This window comes from Peromyscus californicus, unplaced genomic scaffold, assembly GCF_007827085.1.
Source record: "Peromyscus californicus insignis strain IS unplaced genomic scaffold, ASM782708v3 Scaffold_11__1_contigs__length_118956290, whole genome shotgun sequence".
Lineage (NCBI taxonomy): Eukaryota > Metazoa > Chordata > Mammalia > Rodentia > Cricetidae > Peromyscus > Peromyscus californicus.
In genome coordinates this window covers 40,792,762-40,813,164 of record NW_026294402.1, presented here as the reverse complement: position 1 = coordinate 40,813,164, position 20,403 = coordinate 40,792,762, and the positions used below count along the sequence as shown (strand labels likewise).

The following is a 20,403-nucleotide window of genomic DNA, read 5'->3' as shown; positions in this document are numbered from 1 at the left end:
ACAACGAGACCTCAATGTCACTTTAGGAATGGCTGCCTAAAGTGGAGCAACGCTGACCTATACTTGAGGAGCTGAGTGGACAGATTGGATGAGGACTTTGGATGAGTCTTCCATGTGGTCCCAGAGCTTTGGCATATGGACAAAGGACACAACAGATGCCATGTGTTCAGTGGACGAGGACGCGTGGCCGAAAGACCAGTGGGTGACCACAGCAAGGAAGGAAAAAGAAAGCTAGAGCCAAACAGCACCAGCCTCTGGGGGGAACTCGTTATTAATGGGCCCAGACTTGGCTTTGGAGTGTGAGGAGACTGCCAACTCTACCCAGCCCGAGGCATGCAGCCGGGGAAAACAGTGTGGACAAAGAAAGCCATTTTCAACACCAGAGTCAGGAACTTTCAGAGAAAATGGGGGGGAATCTAAGAAGGCTTATGTACCATGGGCTGGGGGTTCCAGAATACAGTGGGAATGGCTTATGAGGAGGGGAAGCAGAAAGAGGTGGATCAGTATGAGACCCTGTGAAGACGTATAGACTGGCGGGGGAGAAAAGGAGGATGGCGGCAGAGATGGCCTCTCAGGCAGTATGACAGAACCAATACAATGCATGTACCAGATTTCATGTCATCCACCTCTCCCTGGGCACACAAGCACCACTAATTTTCTAATCGCCCTTGCAATATAATGGGGGTGCTGTCTGGATCATGGCTGACACATGTGAGAAGAGGTGGTCTGTGCCATTTTCCAATTTGGCAAAGGTACCATGTGTTCTTAGTATGATAGCATCATGACACAGAGAGGGCAAGGATCCCCAAATCGATCCTAAAGTAGAGCTTCCAGGAAGAGCCACCCTGACCTGCATCGGATGGCAGAGCCACTGGAACTGGGGCTGACAGAGCAGCACAGCCTGCCCATGTGACAACCTAAGACGCATGAGTGAGAGCCTTGGTGGGATTTGGATGGGCATAAGGTTTCCATGGGAGTCAATTCTCTGCTGACTGGGCTAGCAGAGGAGGGAGAATGGTAGGGGAACCGTTCCCTGTTAGGAGGGGAACGGTAGAGGGAAGAAGGAAAAATAAGAAGGCTGGAAGGCTCAGACATGATTGGAAGGACTCAGCCCTAGCAGGGCTGGCCAGGCTCCAGCTTCACCTGCCCACTTCTAAACATGGGACTGACCCACAGGCTCCTCCACCTCCAGAGATTACCGAAAAATTAAAAATTTAAAAAATAAAAGGGATTTGTGGTTCTTAGTCTACCACAAGTTGCTGTGAGAACAAGGACATTTAGCCATGTCTCCATCCCTCCGAGATGATCAGTTTATTCTTTATTCATGCCATGATCATACAGTGACCCCTGAATATATCCCAGACCCTTTGCCTGGTGCTAGAATTACCAGCAAGCAGGCAGTCCCCCACCCTCTGACTGATGTAGTCCCCCCAAAAGAGAAAGCGCTTTGGGGAAACACAATGCCCTTAGATGTTCTTGCTGGAGCATTCAGGTGCCGGCCCGTATTTGCCTGGAGTTCCCCGCAGTTCTGCCATAGTTTCTCAGTTCCTCGGATGCCTGTGTTGAAGGCTTGGTCCTCAACCTTAGGTCCTGTCAGGAAGCAGGGAAGCCTCCAGCCCAGCTGGCTCTGTGGGACAAAGTTGTATCACTGAGGGCGCACCCTGAAGGGGATTTTGAGATCCCAGCCAGTCTCTCTCCTGCGCACCCTGAAGGGGATTTTGAGATCCCAGCCCGTCTCTCTCCTGCATCCCGGCCACCATAAGGTGAGCTATCCTTCTCTACCACACTAGACCTCCCGTTATAGTGTGCCTGCCGCCACAGGCCCAAATAAGCAAAGCCCCTGGCCAGCAACTACAGCCTCTGAAGCCATTAAACTTAGTCTCCAAAGTTGATTTTCTCAGATATTTTGCCAGAATGATGGAAAGCAAACCTGTGGCCCTTTCTCGGGGGAAGCATCCTCTTCTCTGGTCCCTTCTAGGATGGTTTAGGATGAAAAGACGTGATGTCTCTCAGCTGGGAGCTGGCTCTCCTAACATACCTAGCATGCGCAAAGCCCTGGGGTTGGTCCTAGCACTGCCCGATGCTGGCCCCAGCGTTAAGGAGACAGGCAAAGGATCAAGAGTTAAAGGCTGTCTTCAACTCTATAGAAGCTTGAAGCCAGCTTGGGCCACATGAGACCTTGTTGCAAAAAATAAGAAGAGGATGGGGGAGGGGGTGGGGCTTTGAATGCTCAGCTGATGGGTCAAGTCTGCTTGTGGCCAAGTCTTCTTTAACCTGCCTCAATGTCCCTCTCAGAGGAATAACTGAGGATCCAGGAGAGGGACAGTACAGTAGCAAAAGTTTACAAATGACAGAGTCTGCCCTGGGGGACCCTAACCGGGTCTGGAACTACTGTTGAAGACCTCTGGGGTCCCCAACCCGCCATCCCATCTCATCCCCACCCACCTCCCTCCTTTCCTGGCATCTCTATCTGCACAGCCTCCCTCCCTCTTGCCTCCTCCTGTCCCACATCCCCTCCCAATCACTCTCCCTGCTCCTCAGGCTCCCTCAGCCTCTGCCGCCTTTTCTCTCTCCTGCCTGTCTCAACCTCTCAGCATCCCCTCTTCCGCAATCAAATCAACAAGTCCTTATTGAGCATGAGCCCTGCTTTCTCTGCCTTGCCCTGGCCAGTTCCCCGGCTGCTGCCCTGTAGCCACCTCCGCTCCCCAGGAACCAGCCCCCACAAGGCTGTCAGTCAGCAACAGGACCAGGGGGACAAGGAACCAAATGTGTCCCTCACCCAAATTCCAAAAACCAGTCAGCAGGCCTCCTCTCCCTGGGCTCCGCCTCCCTCCAGGCAGCCCAGGGAGCTTGCATTATTTAGAGAAATTATTTAGCATTCTGCTTCTGTCATTCTTGCCATGGCATCAGGCCCTGATATGTGATAAAAATATCAACGTTAAATCGACTCTGACAACTGCTGTTTACTTGCAATGTCGCTGGAGCTGGGACCTGAGTTGACAGCTCCTGCAAGACCCGAAGTGCCAGCGGCGGCGGCAGCGGCGACAGCAGCTCCTGTGGAAAACTCTCGGGCTCCCAGTGCTTGGTGGCTGAGAGGGGTAGCCTTGGGGGACCTGTGCCTCAACCACCCCACCTCGGGTCAACTCCACTTTCCTTAAATCCCTTACTCTAGAAAGTATTGATTTTTTGGCCCCTATAGAAAGTTCTGGCAAAACCACTACTGAGGCCTGAGAACACGCACGGCCTTCTGTGAGTACCAGGTCACACAAGGACATTTGTTTAAGCTCATGCCCGTTCTGGCAGAGGCAAATCACATCCTCACATTACAGATTTGAATGCTGAGGCTGGAGAGGGGAAAAAGTTGAGCAGTTTTTCACAGGAGCAAGCAGGGAGCCTAGGGCAGGCCTGGGGGTTCTGTCTACCTCAAGCCCATGGTACCACAATAATGAACCGGCAGATGGCATCCAGTGTGCAGGGACCTGGTTCCATCCTGAGCCACTGAGCAGGGCTGAGAAGGGTCTCTGAAGGCAGATAAAGACAAAGCTGTCTTCCTGGTATCTCATTACTGGCTTGGGTGGCCAGGCCATGGCCCCGGGAGATGGAGAGTGGGCAGCCTGACCTCCTGTAAGGGTGCAGGACGAGAGGTACCTCCTACTCCCCAGATCTGTGCCTCCAAGGCTAGGTGTGTTCCCTTCAGCAAATCTAAGGGGGAAGAGTAGCCTTGAGCTGCAGGAATAGGGGAAAGGAAGGCCCTAATAACAGCAGAAGAGACACAGGAAACAGCTGTGCTTTCCCAGGACACTCAGGTGACCACAGCCCTGCTGTGTGCCCCCTTTCCTGGGGACAGAACTGAAGTCTGAGCACTTAAAGACTACAGCAAATGGCTGCTAGTGGACCCAGGCTAGAGGGCGGTGATGGCCTCCGGCAGGTGTCTCCAAAATATAAAGAGACCTCATCTGGTTCTTGAGAAGAGGACTTAAGGTTCCAGACAGTACAAAGTCAAAGTCAACCTGTGCTGGGCATGCTAGTACATGCATAATCCCAGCCAGCACTCAGAGGCCAAGACAGGCTGATCGTGAGTTCAAAGTCAGACTGGCTACATAGCAATCTCCCCACTGACCCTCCCAAAAAATCCAAGGACTTGAGATCTAGTCCAGTGGTAGAGCATGCAAAAGTCCCTGAGTTCAAATCCTAGCACCACAAGAGGAGAAAAAAAAGTCAGTCAGTCATATGGAGGAGTAGCTCAGGCTACTGGGGCAGAGCTGTTTCCTTGAGACTCAAATGTCCAAGTTAAAGATGCTAAGAATGCCACCTGACTCTGTAGGGAGCTGGGCTCACTGCTGAGTGTCATGCTTTAGAGAAATTTAGAATGGAAGTATGGCCAGGATGACAATGAACTTCAAGTCACCCCATGGGAGAAACATGGTAGAAACTGGAGCCATCTGATCTATAGGAAACTCACGGGGTCCAACACTTAAGGAGCTGCTAGGAACGGCTTGGCCTTTGGGCCTTTGTTGTGAGCGGGTTCTCACACAACAGTTGGGCTGACAGACACGACAGGGCAATATTCCGTGATGCTTTCCTGCCGGGGCTCACACAGACGTCGCTCCCATCTGCATAGCTCAAAGGGGGAAAGGGATGGACAAAAGTGCCCATGTCTGGAACTGGCCAGCCCTGGGACTCTGACCACCCACGCATCAGGCCTGCGGCGGAGCTCATAAAATATGCTTAATTTTAGGACTCTGGGGAAGCTTGTGGGTAGGAGGAGTGAGCTCCCTGTCACTGGTACTATGTGAGTGATGACTGAGTGGGGGTCCAGGGGAGAAAAGCTGCTATAGGAAGGTTCAAATATTAGAAAGCAACCCGGTCGCTTTCACCTCAGATTTTCGAGATTCTGGGCCTCTTCCAGAGCAAGCCAGAGGGAAGAGGTCAGGCTGCTCCACACAGGCCACAGGCGCCTGTGCTGCAGTGAGGCATCCTGCCTGCTCTGTGAAGAACTGGGGAGGCCTGTTTAGCCTCTCACAGCAGGCTTCTGTGAGTCCACTCACTGCCCTATGGGAGACCCAGATGACCCTGGGCTGCCACTGTCCCATTAGCCCCCCACCCCTGCCTAGGATAAAACCTCCAAATGGACTCATGAAAATCACCCAAATTGAGTTCATCTGAGCAGCAGAACGGAGGAGGGGTGCCATTAATTATCCCTGAGATGACCCTCAAGCATCATTCCCCAAACACAGCAGTGCACTCTGGGCACACTATGGAAATTAGCTGTGTGTTATTTGGACACTGCCAAAATAAAGCGCCCGTTCTCTGCGTAGAGGGCGTATGAGGCTCATATGAGGCATATGAGAAGAGAGCTTCCGGTTCGTCCCTCAAGGTTGTCCCAGCATGACTGATAAAGGTCAGGGACTGGGGAGTCACAAATACCTGACCTCTGCTTGCTGTCTGTGTGGCCTCAAGGCAGTTATTTGACATCTCTGAGCCTCTATACCTTTAGCTGGGGTGTAGCTCAGAGGCAGAGCTGCTGTTCAGCGTGCTTATAAAGCCCTGAGTTCTACTCCTAACATTGCAGAAGCAAATCTCATAAGCTTTTTAGAAGGATTTCCTACGACAATAGGTAACACTGGCTTGGACACCCTGTGAGGCCTAGGGAAGTCACTGTACACGGGAAGCTTCCTTCTCTCTCTGTAACAGTTTGTCTCCAGGCTTTCATAACTAACACTCCAGGACTTAAACACTCACATCAAAGCCTGCTGTGTCCAAGACAAGCCAACTCCAAACGTAGGACCTAGGCATGGTGATCATGCCCCTCCATCAAACCCAGACACCACCCCTGCAAATGCCCATCAACCCCCTGCCTTGGAATCCCACAAGACCCAGGAATCATTAGCTTTTGATTTATGAAGCACTTCAATATCCCTAGGCATGTGCCTTCTACCTGTGCCTTGTGCTAAAGACAGCTCACATCTAGGAAGATGAAATGCCTCTAATTGTCTCTTTCTCCCCTACAATATTGACCACGATGGAGTGAGGCTGGGTGTCTCATCTGCAAACAGCTAGCACGTGGCCAGCTGCTCTGTAAGTGTCAGCAAGGACTCAGGGAGAGAGAGTCAGGCTGGGAGTGGAGCTCAGTGGCAGAGCACTTGCTTGGTTTGCGGAAGGCACCAGCTTCCATTTCCAGCACCATAAAAACAGGGAGGGTTCCTCTGGTTCCAGGTCAGGGACTAGAAGGCCAGTCGAAGGGCAGACTGCACGGGCGCACCAGGTGGCATCATGACTCTGCTTCACCGAGTATGACAGTTAACACTGCCTGTCAATTTGTCAAAATCTGGAGTCAACTAGGAGACAAACCTCTAAGCATATCTGTGAGGGAGTTTCTAAACTGAGTTAATTGAGGTAGAAAGGTACACCCTAATTTCGAGCAGCATGCTGGGGTGCCAGAATGAACCAAAAAGAGAATGCTGAAATGTAGTTGGAAGATTCCCTATGTCCCGACCCGCCGGTGGTCAGGACAAATCTCTCCCACTCCCGTCCCCCAAGTAAACATATAGAGGCTTATATTAATTATAACTGCATGGCAATGGCTCAAGCTTTTTTCTAGCTAGCTGTTATATCTTAAATTAGCTCATAACTATTAATCTATGTATCACCACATGTTCCATGGCTTTACCTGTGTCCCATTACATGTTGCTCCTTGGGTGGCTCCCTGGCATCTCTCCCTGCCTTCTTCCTGTCTCTCTCTTTGAATTTCCTGCCCGCCTCTAAGCTGCCTTGCCATAGGCCAAACGGCTTTACTTATCAACCAATCAGAGCAATACATATTCACAGCATACAGAAAGACGTTCCCCCATCACTGAACATCAGCATTCATCTCTCCCAGCTTCCTGACTGAGGATGTAATGTGACCAGCTGCCTTGTGCTCCAGCTGCCATGCCGTCCCTGTCATGATGGATGTACCCCCAAATCGTGAGTCAAAACAAACCCTTCTTTAAGTGACTTTTCTCAGGCATTTGTCACAGCTGTGAGAAAAATAACCATCGCAAGGACCCACCTGCCACTTCCAGCCCACCCCTAGTTGATGCTAGAGGCCTGAGCGCACTAGCGCGCGCACACACACACACACACACACCCACACACACACTGTCCAAAGTGGATGTTCTCCAAGCATCCTATGCCATGTGTGCTGGCCCCACCCGCCCTCTGCACCCTTCCCTGATGCCCCACAAAGCCCACCTCTCTGGGTTCTGTCCACCTAGCTCCCTTGCTCTTTGCGTCCCTGGGAGTTCAGCATAGGAGTTCAGTAAGAAGCTGGAAGGTGGAAAAATGGGAACGGCTGGGCTGTATCGCCTGCCCTAGCTTTGTTTCTGTTGCTGTGATGGAATACTCTGATGAGAAGCAATGTAGGGGAGCAAGTGTTGATGTTAGCTCCCAATTGCAGGCTACAGTCCATCCTAACAGCGTTCATCCATCCTAGCAGCGTTCAAGGCGGCAGGAACTTGAATAGCAAGAGCAGAGAGGAAATGAAGCCACGCATGCTTACTCATGTCCAGCCCACATTCTCTTTCTTATACTGACTGGTGCCACACACAGAGGGCTGTTCTTCCCACACCAATTCAGGTAAACAAGACAATCATCCATAGACCTGTCCATAGGCCTCCCTAATCTAGATAATCCCTTACCAAGGCTCTCTTCCCAGCTGATCCTTGATTGTGTTAAATTGACCATTACAACTACCACACCACACTACACCACCCCCTCTGAGCTCTCTACAGAAGTTGAAAGTCCTACAGCCACAGCTGTTTCTCCCCAGCCCCTCAGGCCTGGCTGGTAAGCCCCTCCCCATTTTCTAAGGCCCAGGGTACTTCTCCACCCTTGCTGGTTTTCTTTCTCCTGCCCACATCTCTGCAAAGAGCCCTCTGTCCCTAACAAGAACTACCTGCTCTCCCATTAAGTCTGCAGTAAGTGCTCGGTTCCAGTGATGTCACAGTGCCCAAATCAGATGGGGATACATGCGTAGAGATGGGGAGGGTTCAAAGTGCTGGGGGGAAGGGTCTTAGTGGGTGCACTGGGCACTGTTGGTCCCTCTAAAAAAAAAAAAGCCCGAGGAACTAGGCAGGGTTTCGTTTGCTTAACTTATGTATACATCCAGAGACAAAAACTTTCTCCACCAGGAACTTCTTGGATTTTTGGCCTCTTCAGAAGTTTGGGGAAATATCTGACTTGCCTAATGGAGTCTTCAAAAGTCCCCAGGCCAACTCACCAAGAGTTGTAGGTTGGTCGCCAGCAACATCACCATTTCTCCCAAGGGGCCATTGGCTTAGAGGAGGGCCAAGGGAGCAGAGGCTCAAACAACATTCATCATCTGCTACCAGATGGGACAGGTGTCAGCAGACAGGCTAAAGTCACAGGTGCTAAGTAAGGAGAGGATTCACCTGAGTCCTCTGTTTCACAGTACAATTCTACCAAAGAAGGACCTGTGGAAAGGACTGCTATGGCTCGGAGAGGAACTGTCAGGATTAATTTCTAATACTTGCTGGCATCAGTAATCTGGTTATTAAAAAGAAGAAATAATAAAGTAACAAGCAGAACCCACACCAGCTGAGGATGCCCCTCCCCCAAGCAAGTATATACACACACACACACACACACACACACACACACACACACACACACACACACATGCATACACTCATACACATATGCACACACAGGCATACAGGTACACACACATATGAACACAAGCACATACATACATGTATGTGTGCACAAACACAGCTGCTGTCTAGGAAAGCCCACAAGGACAGCAATGACTACTAGGACCCCTGACTGCCAAGGGTGGAGGCGAGATCAAGGGGAGGGCTATTTCTTTAGCCTCAAAGGAGAATTATTTACAAGAGATGACCAACCTAAATAAAGCAACCTAGAGCCCAACTGCAGGGAAGGGGATTCTGTGCCACTGAAAATGAATATTAAGTAAGTTAAAACGCACCCAAATTGATTCTGGAATCTAATTGAATGTTGTCATGTAGATCTCACATTTGAATATAAGCAGATTATAAATTGTACTCCAAAGACTTCAAAATCCACACAGTGCCATCAGGCAAGCGGACTTCCAGCAGGAAAGGTTACAGAAAGGCAGTCTGACAGTCAACACACTTATAAGGAGGCTACTGAGCACTGAACACAGACTCTGGGACATCAAGTTGAGTGGCTGTGGCCACTTCCCTAAGCCCTGTCCGATGCAGAAGCAGCAGCCAGTAGCCCTGTGTGCACTAGCAGGGTGCCATTAAGGTCTGGAACAGGGGACAGCACCTCTGTGTACCAAACCAAGGGACAACCAAGACGGTCACACACGGAAGGGCTTCTAAAAGGAGATGTGCTAAAAGCATCCCAGGCGTAGATGCTGCTCCAGTGGGAAAGGGCCGAGCACGTCCAAAGAGCAGCAAATGACCCTGTTAGGCCAAAGCACCACGGGAGGGGAGCCGTGGTAGCTAAGCCAGTGGGGTCTAGCTCACCATGGCTTTTGAAGGCCAGGCTGAAATGTTCAGATGTCTAAAAACAAGTGCCAAGCTGGCAAGACCATGAGACGTTAAATCTATGGTTTTGAGGGTGGTGTGTGTGTGTGTGTGTGTGTGTGTGTGTGTTTTGGAATCTGCTATGTAGAGACCAGACTGGCCTCAAGCTTGTGGTGAGCCTCCTGCCTCTATCTCCTGAATGTTAGGATTATAGGTACTTGCCATCCCACCCCACCCTAAATCCATGTTTCAGAAAGACACATTAGGAGAACAAAGCCTGCTGCTGTTCAGACTGCAGGGTCCTGAAGGGCAGTGACAGCCAAGGATTCCTTGGGATCCCTTCTCCTCTTGGACAGATGTATTAACCAAAGATGAGAACTCATGAGACAAGCCACAGAAAGTCAGTTTCAGGGGTCCCAGAGGGAAACCATGCCCTCCTTTCCTATCAGTGGCCTAAACCAGGTAAAGCTGATAGGTAAAGAGACAACCCAATTAAGTGGGTTTCTAGGTCACAGAAATTTGTGGCTGGCCCAAGGTGTGGTGTGTGGCTGTCTGCTCTGGAAGAGACAGGGGATGGAAAGAACAGGAGGAGAAGCCGTCAGGGCTCATGATAAACATACAAGTCCAAACCTGTCTGTCCTAGGAAAAGGTCAGGCCAACGAAGGTTTGGAGAAGTTCTTGAGGCACTCAACAGTGGATTCTTTTGTCGCTTGACTCCAGAGAGAAGTAAACTGGACAGAGAGGCACACGGCTCTGTGGGACAGACAGCAGAGGGGGAAACGGCTGGAACTGTGTCTAGGAGCTCCTAGAAATGAGAGTCACAAAGAGGCTAGAGAAGCAACCCTTGCTGGTGCCTGGGCTCACAGGCAAGAAGGACCTGGGACGGGAGATCAAGGAAGCCTAGAACACGACTTCATTGTCAGCTTGACTGGATTTAGAATAACCATGAAGACACACCTCTGAATGTGCCTGTGGGGATGTTTCCAGAAAGGTTTAACTGAGGAGAGAAGATCCAATCTGAATGCCAGTAGCACCATCCCATGGGCTGGAGCCCTGGGCTGAATAAAAAGGAGAAAGCAAGCTGAGCACCAGCATTGTCTCTCTCTGCTTCCTGACTGCAGATGCAATGTGACTCCCTGCCTCACGTTCCTGCCTCCATGCTTACTAACCGTGATGGACCACACTCTCAAACCATGGACCAAAATAAACCCTCTCTTCCTTCAGTTGTCTTTGATGGGTGTTTTGTCACAACAGGAAACACATTAGCACACCACTTTGAGGAGGGAGGGAGGGAGCCTTTGTCTCCAGGTGTTTGTACAGAGCTCTACCATCAGGCTTACAGACATAGAGAAAACCTTTAGGAATCCAGGCTGAAAATGAATATAGTGGGGAGGAGTCCAGTAGGATCATCAGCACCTCTGGGGAGGCAGTTTCCTCAAAGGAAGTCCAAGTACATCATCAAAAGAAAAAGTCAGCAGCAGCAACCCTTGACCAGAAACTATCAGAATCGAGAGACTATACAACACATCATCTACAATGTCTAATTGCTGATGATTGTACAACACATCATCTATAATGTCTAATTTCTGACGAAAAAAATTACAATAGGGAAAGTCATAAGATAGTGACCCGAAACAGTCAATAGAAACCATCTCCAAGCAGCCCAGGTCAGGCAGGTAAGACCAAAAGCACTGGGCCACACCTTAAGCAAACAAAGAGCTGTGACATGTGCAGAGAGCACTCTGGCCAGAGGAAACCTGACCCATAAGCTCCAAACCAAAAGATGATGGCATGCAGCCTGAAGCCAACCAAGAAATGCCACAGTAGCTAGGAGCCTAGCCTGCCAAAACTCCATATATATAAACCTCAGCCCTTTGTTTAATAAATGGGAGATTGCTTGCAAATCCCAGAGTCTGTGTCATTGACTCTGAGTCTGCTCACCCCCTGCCCCCAGGATCAGAGACAGCAGGAACCCAGCTGTGGAGCCAGCAACACCCAGGTATGGGATTCAGCAAAGACGACCAAAGCAGCTGGTATACCTATGTTTAAACAATTAAAGGAAATGATGCTTAAGGAATTAGAGGACCATGTGAAGACATGACTCAAGAAATCAAGAATCTTAAAAAAGAAAAAGAACATTAAAAACAGAACCTCTTCTGGAGGACCCAGCACACACATGGCAGCTCACAACAGTTTGTAACCCCAGTTCCAGGGGATCCAATGCTCTCTTCTGGCCTCTGAGGGTACCAGACACACACATGGTACACAGACATACATGTAGGTAAAATACTTATACACATAAAAGAACAAAATAAAAATCTGAATAACTAAAGCAGAATCAAATGGAAATTCTGGGGTTGAAAATATGGGAAGATCCATTTGATGGTTCTACAGTAGATCTGAGATGTCAGAAGAATCAGCAAATGTGGAGATAAATCAATAGAGGTTGTTCAATCTGAGGAGCAAAGAGAAAGACTATGGATGGGAAATGGGCAGAGCCTCAGACATGAGAAAAAATGACGTCAGTTGGACAAGCCTACTGGAAGGAAAGACCCAGAAGGAGAGGAGAGCAAAAGCTGTGGGAAGGAAAAAAATGTGTGAAGGATGCAGAGAGTTTCCAGCTGTGAGGCTCCCGATACCACTCCACTCAGCTGTTGAGGTGTGGGGAGAGTCCCTGTGAGCTACAGGTGTGAGGAATAGAAAGTGTGCCTACTGTGCGCTGGGTTGTATCTGCCCCCACAGTCAGACTTGGTAGATCAGGAAGTAGAGATAGACCAGATACAGGGTTGGGCTGGATCCTTCAAAGGCCCACCCCCAATAACCCACTTCCTCCAGTTAGTCTCCGCCTCATGAAGGCTACATGAGCCCGTGAGGGACATTTGAAATTCAAATCATGTAACACTAAATCACTAGGCTCCAGGCCCAGTGACAGCTCCCCATGCTGGCAGCCAAGCTGAGCCATGACCCCGGTGATCCACCTCCTCTCATGTTTCCATTCACCCTCATGAAAGGTGAGTACCAGATGAGGACTCTGGGTCCCAAGCAGGCTGATTGGTTTGCCTGAATCACACAGCTGGTGGCTACTAATGTGGCTGACTCCAAAGTCTATGCTTTTCTCTATCTGGGACATCTGCTCTCTAAGCAGTCACCCCACACTCTCCTTCTGAGGGGACTGTGGTCCAAGGCCACATGTGTTCCAGAAGCCCAGCACTATAAAGAGGGACCAGGCTGGCTGTCACAAAAGCAGCTCCTGTCCCTCAACCTGGAGCCCTACCCCCAACACCAGCGCTCTGTCCACCGTGTGCCCCAAAGCCCAGAGCACTTTAAACCAGAGAAAGGATTCACCTGCCACAAAGGTCCAGAGATTTAGGCCCCAAACAGTTCCTAGGCAAGGAGGCCCCACCTCCCTCTTAGAGGATGCTTCATTCTTTCTGGCAGGTCCCCTCCCCCCCAAGAACAAAAGCCCAGTGGAGCACTAAGGAGACCCCGTGTCCTTCATTTTGTGCCCCCCATCCTCACCCCAGGTCGATCTAGTGGGAGCTACAGGGCCATTTTCCCTGGCTTCCTTTTGTGCTTCCATCTGTGGGATGTCCGAAGACCTGAATGTCAAGCCTTCCTGAGACCCAATGAACTCTAGTGCATGAATTTTATTTTCCAACAGTGTGACTCATGAAATAGAAGCATTCCTCAAATTACTCACCATAAAGTGAGCTAAAGAATGTGAGTCTGCGGCAAAGCAGCCACTGTCAGGGTTTGTGGGGCCCCATTTTTATATAACCCTTTGTAACATCATTCATGCAGTTTTCCTACGTATTTTCCCCACCAAACAGCCCATTTTCCTCCTTTTAAAATTTGGACCTTTATCTAATTTTTGGAAGGAACCCTATTCTAACTGGAGAGCCCCACGCCCATGAGCATATGGGCGGCACTAATTGGACTCACTGGGTTAGAACAACAGAAAATTCAGTAAAAGTTCAGAAAAATGGCCCAGGGCAGGAGTGATAACACAGACACAAGGAGGTCTGCAAGTGTTGGGAAGAAATGGGAGAGCCCTGAGGCAGGGCGGCATTGGCAGGGTAGAACCCTGGCAGGAGAGAAGGTCACGCCCACAGATCTAGGCCGGAAGGAAGATGTGAGCGGCCCCTGTCCAGGGGAGGCCAGCCGTCCAGCCCAGCCTCTTGCCAGCAGACTCCAAATTAAGTAACTGCAACTCTCCTTTAATTTCCTTGCTGACAGCGACTTGCTGGGTAGGCAGGGTTTCTGACATGCTAATATCCAGAGTCACGTCCCATGGGACAAATGCCTCACTGCTGTTCTGAGCCAGTGATTTGTATTGGGGAACCTGGAAGGATGGGAAGAGGCTGGGTCCAGGACTGCCAGTCAGCAGAGGTTGAGAAGGTTTAGGAAAGCACCTGGGTTCTGTCAGGCATTTGGGAGCCCCTGTAACAAGCTTCCAATCTCCAGAACAGTTTCCACATCTGATCACACCTCCCTAAGAAAGCTTAGAGGTTTCCGAACTATCACTCCATGCCCAGGCTGTTCTGGCCCTGGGAGGGAGCTAGAAATGACTGCAACCCAGACCCCACATCTAGGAAGCTCACATCCCACCACCCAAAATGTGGCACTTTCCCAGCATGCCATGTGTTCTAGTGGCTAGAGTCAGTACAGTCAGGCACCTTGGAGACACACAATCTGGATTCTACTTTGTATTCTGCAGCATACATACAGGGTAACCTTGGCAGGTGTCTTAGGGTTTCTATTGCTCTGAAAAGACACCATGACCACAGCAACTCTTATAAAGGAAAACATTTAACTGGAGCTGGCTTACAGTTTCAGAGGTTTAGTCCATTATCATCATGGAGGGACATGGCAGCATGCAGGCAGACATGGTGTTGGAGAGGTAGCTGGGAATTCTATATCTTGATCCTCAGACAGCAGAAGGAGACTGTGTGCCACATTGGGCATAGCTTGAGCATATAAGACCTCAAAGCTCACCCTACACAGTGACATACTTCCTCCAACAAGGCCACACCTACTCTAACAAGGCTGCACCTCTAATAGTGCCACTCCCTACGGGCCAAGCATTCAAACACATGAGCCTATGAGGGCCATTCCTATTCAAACCACCACATTCCACTCCCTGGCCCCCCATAGGCTTGTAGCCATAACATAATGCAAAATGCATTTAGTCCAACTTCAAAAGCCTCCATAGTCTATCATAGTCTCAACAATGTTTAAAAATCCAAAGCTCAAAGTCTCTTCTGAGACTCATGCAATCTCTTAACTATAATCCCCTATAAAATCAAAATCAAAAAGCATATCATTTACTTCCAACATACAACAGTACAGAATATACATTACTGTTCCAAAATTGAGGAAAGGGAGCATAGTGAGGAAATACTGGACCAAAGCAAGACCGAAAACCAGCTGGGCGAACTCCAAACTCTGCATCACCATGTCTGATGTCAGAACGCTCTTCAGATTTCCAAGTCCTTTCAGCTTTGTTGACTGCAACAAACATCTTTCTCTTGGGGTGGTTCCACTTCCTGTTAGCAGCTTTCCTTGACAGGTATCCCATGACTCCGGCATCTCCAGCATCTCAGGGTCTCCAAGGCAATCCAGGCTTCACTTTCACAGCTTCACACAATGGCCTCCCTTGGCCTCCATGCAGCCTGGCCTCAACAGCTTTTCTTAGTCACAGAGGGAGATTCCATAAACTCTTTCTTGTATCCTTGACTCCAAAGCCAGAACCATGTAATCAAAGCTGCTGCCAAGTTCTGCTGCTTGCTAGGGCTGGAACATGGCCCCCTCATTTGATTACAGCTTCACCAGCTTTCTGTTTTCAGTGGTTTCCTTCACTACCTAAGCTTGGCTGTCCTGGAACTTGCTCTGTAGACCAGACTGGCCTTAAACTCTACCTTCTGCCACCAGCCTCACCTTCCCATTGCTGAGATTAAAGGTATGCATAGCCACATTGGGCTCTAAGCTTTTCTTTAGTTCTTTTTCAAAGTTGAAAGCTTAGCTGGGTGGGGTCTTGCCCTGAGGTTGCCACTCCTTTCATTCCATTTCTTAATCTGTTTATCTCCTTGAACACAGGACTTAGCTCCATTCCACTTCCTCATACTCTTTTTATCCTCAAATTGTACATTTTGTATTTTTACTTTCTCATCTTACTACTTTTCATTATAGATCTGTTTAAGAGTACCACTAATAACCACACAACAGAGTCAATACTAGGCTGTTTTGAGATTTCCTCTGCCAACAGAATTAATCCAAAACTCTTCAATTTAGCCTCGGGCAAACTTTTTGGGCAAGGGCAAAAATCAGCCACATTCTTTGCAAAAATATCACAAGAATAATTGCTAGGCCACATACTAACATTCTACTCATCTGAAACTTCTTGAGCCAGGCCCCACAGTTCAAATCACCCTCAGCACTACTGTCTTCCATGCTCTTACTGGTATGGCCCATTAAGCATTGTTTAAAGCATTCCACTGATTCCTAACACAAAGTCCCAAACTCCAAATTCCTCCAAACAAAAATATGGTCAGGCCTATCACAGCAATACCCCAGTCTTGGTAACAACTTCTGTCTTAGGGTTTCTATTGCTGTGAAGAGACATCATGACCATGGAAACTCTTATAAAGGAAAACATTTAATTGGGGCTGGTTTACAGTTTTAGAGGTTTAGTTCATTATCATCATGGTGGGATATAGTGGTATGTGGGCAGACATGGTGCTGGAAAGGTAGCTGGGAGTTCTACATCTTGATCCTCAGATAGCAGAAAGAGACTGTGTGCCACACTAGATGTAGCTTGAGCATATGAGAACTCAAAGATCACCCCTACAGTGACATACTTCCTCCAATAAGGCCATACCTACTCCAACAAAGCCACATCTCCTAATAGTCCCTATGGACCAAGAATTCAAACATAAGAGTCTATGGAGGTCATACCTATTCAAACCACCACAGCAGGCATGCTCAATATCAGCCCTGCAATTTTTGATTGGGGCAGGTGGTAAATAGAGTCTTATATAATCCAGACTGACCTTGAGCTCACCTTAAACTTTTCTTTTTACCTTTTTATTTATTTTACCTGATGTTTGTGCGAGAGAGAGACAGAGACAGAGACTATCATATTGGGGAAATCTGACCACTTTGGGTAGCACCATTCCCTGGGCAGGGGACCTAGATTATATAAGACTGAAAAAGCAAGCTGAACACTAGCATGTGTGCATTAATTCACTGCTCTGTGTTCGACTGTGAATGTGATGTTACTAATTGCTCCAAGTTCTAGCCTCCATGACATCTGCACAGTGATTGGATATAACCTGGAATTATGAGCTAAATAAGCCCTTTCTCCCTTAAGTTGCTTTTCTCATGCTATTTTTTTTTCCAGGGGAAACAAAACTGAAACAGTTGGTTTGTCCTACTCAAAACTCATGTTGAAACTGAGTTAACCATTGTGACAACATGAAGAAGGAGGAACGCTGAGCAGTGTTTAGGGACTCATAAGTTGGCTCAGTGGATAAAAAGCCCCTGCTGCACAGGTCTGATAACCTGACTTTGTTTCCCAGAGCCTATGTTAAAAACAAGTAAACAAACAAAAAAGATATTATGGCAAGCATCTCTAATCCCAGCATGCCTATGGAGGGAGGTAGAGACAAGAGAATCATCCAGAAGCCTGCCAACTGGAGAGCCTGGAGCACCATGGCAGAAACAAAAGTGACCCTGCCACCGGAAAATTGGAGGAAGAACCTGCTCCCAGTTGTCTTCTGACTTCTGCATGCCCACCATGGTATTCACTCCTATACTCACTCACACACCAGCCAACCAACCACGCACACACGCGCGTGCGTGCACACACACACACACACACACACACACACACACACAAATAACAAACAAACAAATTTAAGAAAGCAAATAAGAGGCATTAGGTCACATGGAGTTGGTCTTCAGAAATGGACTAACCCTGTTCTAGAAGGAGTGGGCCCATTATTAAAGAGTGGGTTCATTCCCCCTCCTCCATTATCCTTCTTCCACTATGAGACACATGAAGAAAGCTCTCTCCAGAGTTTGTCACCTTGATCTTGGACACCCCCAGCCTCCAAAACTGTGAGCCAATAAATTTCTGTCCATTTTAAATGACCCGGTCTGTGGGTTCTGTCACAGCAGCAGATGACAGTCAGCGACACAGGAAGTCTAAAAAGGATGGGGCTGGGGACCAGGGTGGAGCCAGGGGCTGGGGGAGTGGGCACAGAGCGGGACAGGGTAGCCTGGTGCTCATGGGACTGTGTGAACTGGAACCCAGATGTGAGTCAGACCTTCCCAATTAGCCTTGAAAAGGGAAAACTATCTCCATGGACCTGAAAGGAAGAACAAAGAGAGAAAAGGAAACGGTAGAATACCCTGAAGAGCCGCTGACGACTGCGCTGGCCTTTAAAATGCAGGGAGTATGGCAATCTAATAAACACGGCAACAAAGCGTTTGTCACCGAGCTAATTTTATTAGAACAGATCTCAAATGGCTAATTTCCTTTTACTAATGAGCAAATTAGTTGAATCTCTGATCTGCTTTTAAGGCACTTATACTAATAAAACATGAGCGACAGGGAAATTTGCTGTGAGATGCGGTGATACGTGCATTTGGGGTGAAGGGGATCTGCTGCCATGGAGGACTGCTCTGTTGTGGCTTTTGCTTAGAAGTGCTTCTGGGCTGTGCAGACTGCCTGGAAGCTGTTAAGGAAAGGGAGTGTAGCGGCCTGGACATAGCCCCGAGGAACAGCCTGGAGGAGGAGCCTTTGGAGTGTCTGAGGACCAGCTGGGCAGTAAGTAGAGTGTGGTGATGCTCTGAGTGGGGGTAGCACAATCTCGGGCTTTCACCCATCTTTGCATCCTTCTGGGCTGGAGGGGTGGCTCAGCGGCTAAGCAGAGGACCAGAGTTTGGTTCCCAGCACCCACATTTGGCAGCTTACAACTGCCTCTAACTCCAGTACGAGGGGCACCTGCACTCATGTGCACATCCCACACATAAACATATTCTCATAGACAAAATAAATCTTTTAAAACTGTGCTTGGCACCCTTCATCCTTCCTCTACCACGTGGTATGTGCACAGAAGGACCTCCCAAGATGTCCCCAGCCCTGTCACAATCCAGAATGGCTCTCCCCAAAGCTGAAGACTTCAGGGGCAAACCTCCTTTCTCGGGTCTGGTACTGAGGCTCCAGTCCTTTATGTGAGTTTTATAGATGCCCAGGAAGCAAGAAGCCCAAGCCACAGCATTTACTTCTTCAGCAAAGAGGCTTTAACTGGGGCTGGTATTTATTGGAACTAGCCAGGGTAGGGTCCATTCCTACCTGGGGGAGAGGCGAGCAGTAAGGTTCTGGGCTCATCAGAGCTCCGAGATGGTACCCAGACTTATCGGAGCTGAGAGGCGATAGGCAAGGTCTCCAAATTCTCCTGTAACAGCTTGCTTTGGCTCAGAAAACAAGACTGGGAAAGCTCTCTGCCAATTAGATCAGAGAGAAGGTTTGGGAGGCGGGTGGCAGCAGCCACAAATTCAGAGCATCCCGTTTCCATGTAGCTTTGCACAGGAAGGAAACAAGATCTCCCTGTGATTCAGATCGAGGCAGCCCCCCGCCCCCACCGGTCCAAAATAGGCTCTAGCAGCTGCTTATGCTGAAGGGCTTAACGGAGTAAAAACCAGGGTGGTGGGCACACCCAAAAAGTAAACCTGACCAAAATAGACTCCTGGGGTCCAGTTGTTGTGAAAAGGGCCTAGCCTTTGAATGTCAGCTCAGTCACGGGAATCTGGAGCAGCTGCCCTACCCACTAGGTCTGTCACAAGGCTTCTCTCTCCTGTAAAGGGTTCCTCTTCACCAGGACTCACAGGCGCTATTACATGGAGTCTACAGGGGAAGAAGGGCTGAAGAGCAGCCACACCCCACAAAGGCCTGCTGCCTGGAGTCTGTTGACCAAGTGTTAGGAGCTGTCTGTCCTAGGACAGAGGTTCTCGACCCGTGAATCGTGACCCTTTTGGGGGTCAAATCCCTTTCACAGGGATCACTATCAGAAAACAGAGATTGACATTATGATTCATAACAGTAGCAAAATTACAGTTGTGAAAGAGCATTGAAAATAATTTTATGGTGGGGGGTCACCACAGCATGAGGAACTGTATTCAAGGGTTGCAGCATGAGGAAGGTTGAGAACCCCTGCACTAGGACCTGCAGAGATTGGGGGTGGGGGGGTGGGGGTCCTTCAGTCACGTGCACAGGTGATGAATTAGTTACTTTTCTCGTTACTGTGACCAAATAGTTGACAATAAACAAGATAAGAGAAGTTTCTTTTTGGCTCATGGTTTGAGAGGTTGTCATGGTACGGCGAAGGAGTTCACGGCGAGAGGAGTTTGTGGTTGAGATTCTTCACATCTCCACAGACCAGGAAACAGAAAAGGAGACTGCAGAAGGAACTCCACCCTGAGGGATTGTAAGGCCCATGTTCAGGGTGTGTCTTCCCACCCCTCAATTGAGCCCCTCTGAAAATGCCCGAGGGACACAGCTCAAGGTGTGACTCATGAAGGCCCTTGGGGACTATCAATCTAATCAAATTTACAATAGAAATTAACCATCCCTGGAGCTCTCCTAATTGAAAAGGATGGTATCAAGAGAAGACAGCTCTTTGTCACCTGCAGCGAGAAAGGGCCTAGTAGTGATGCCCAGAGGACCTCAGCTCCCTCTGGGGACAGCTGGCCTAACACCTGCTGTAACTCACAAGTGCACAGCCCTACCGCTGGCTAGCCTTGCATCTCCATCCTGTCACAGCTATCCATACAGACAGCCTCAGTCGAGCACCACAGCCAAGTCTACCGCAAGCTTTTCCGGGGG

General features: G+C 49.1%; 1 long non-coding RNA gene across 5 annotated transcripts in view; it reads right to left on the bottom strand.

The window, feature by feature from the left end:
* The window catches only part of LOC128123148 (uncharacterized), a 215,041-nt gene that overhangs the window by 49,478 nt on the left and 145,160 nt on the right, over positions 1-20,403 (bottom strand). The window contains exon 1 of one of the 5 annotated variants that reach the window (XR_008222578.1): positions 18,874-19,076. The exons of the other annotated variants lie outside the window; for them this stretch is intronic. This is a non-coding gene — a long non-coding RNA (uncharacterized LOC128123148). Of the gene's footprint in view, positions 1-18,873; positions 19,077-20,403 lie in introns of those variants that run through there. 5 annotated transcript variants of the gene reach the window in all.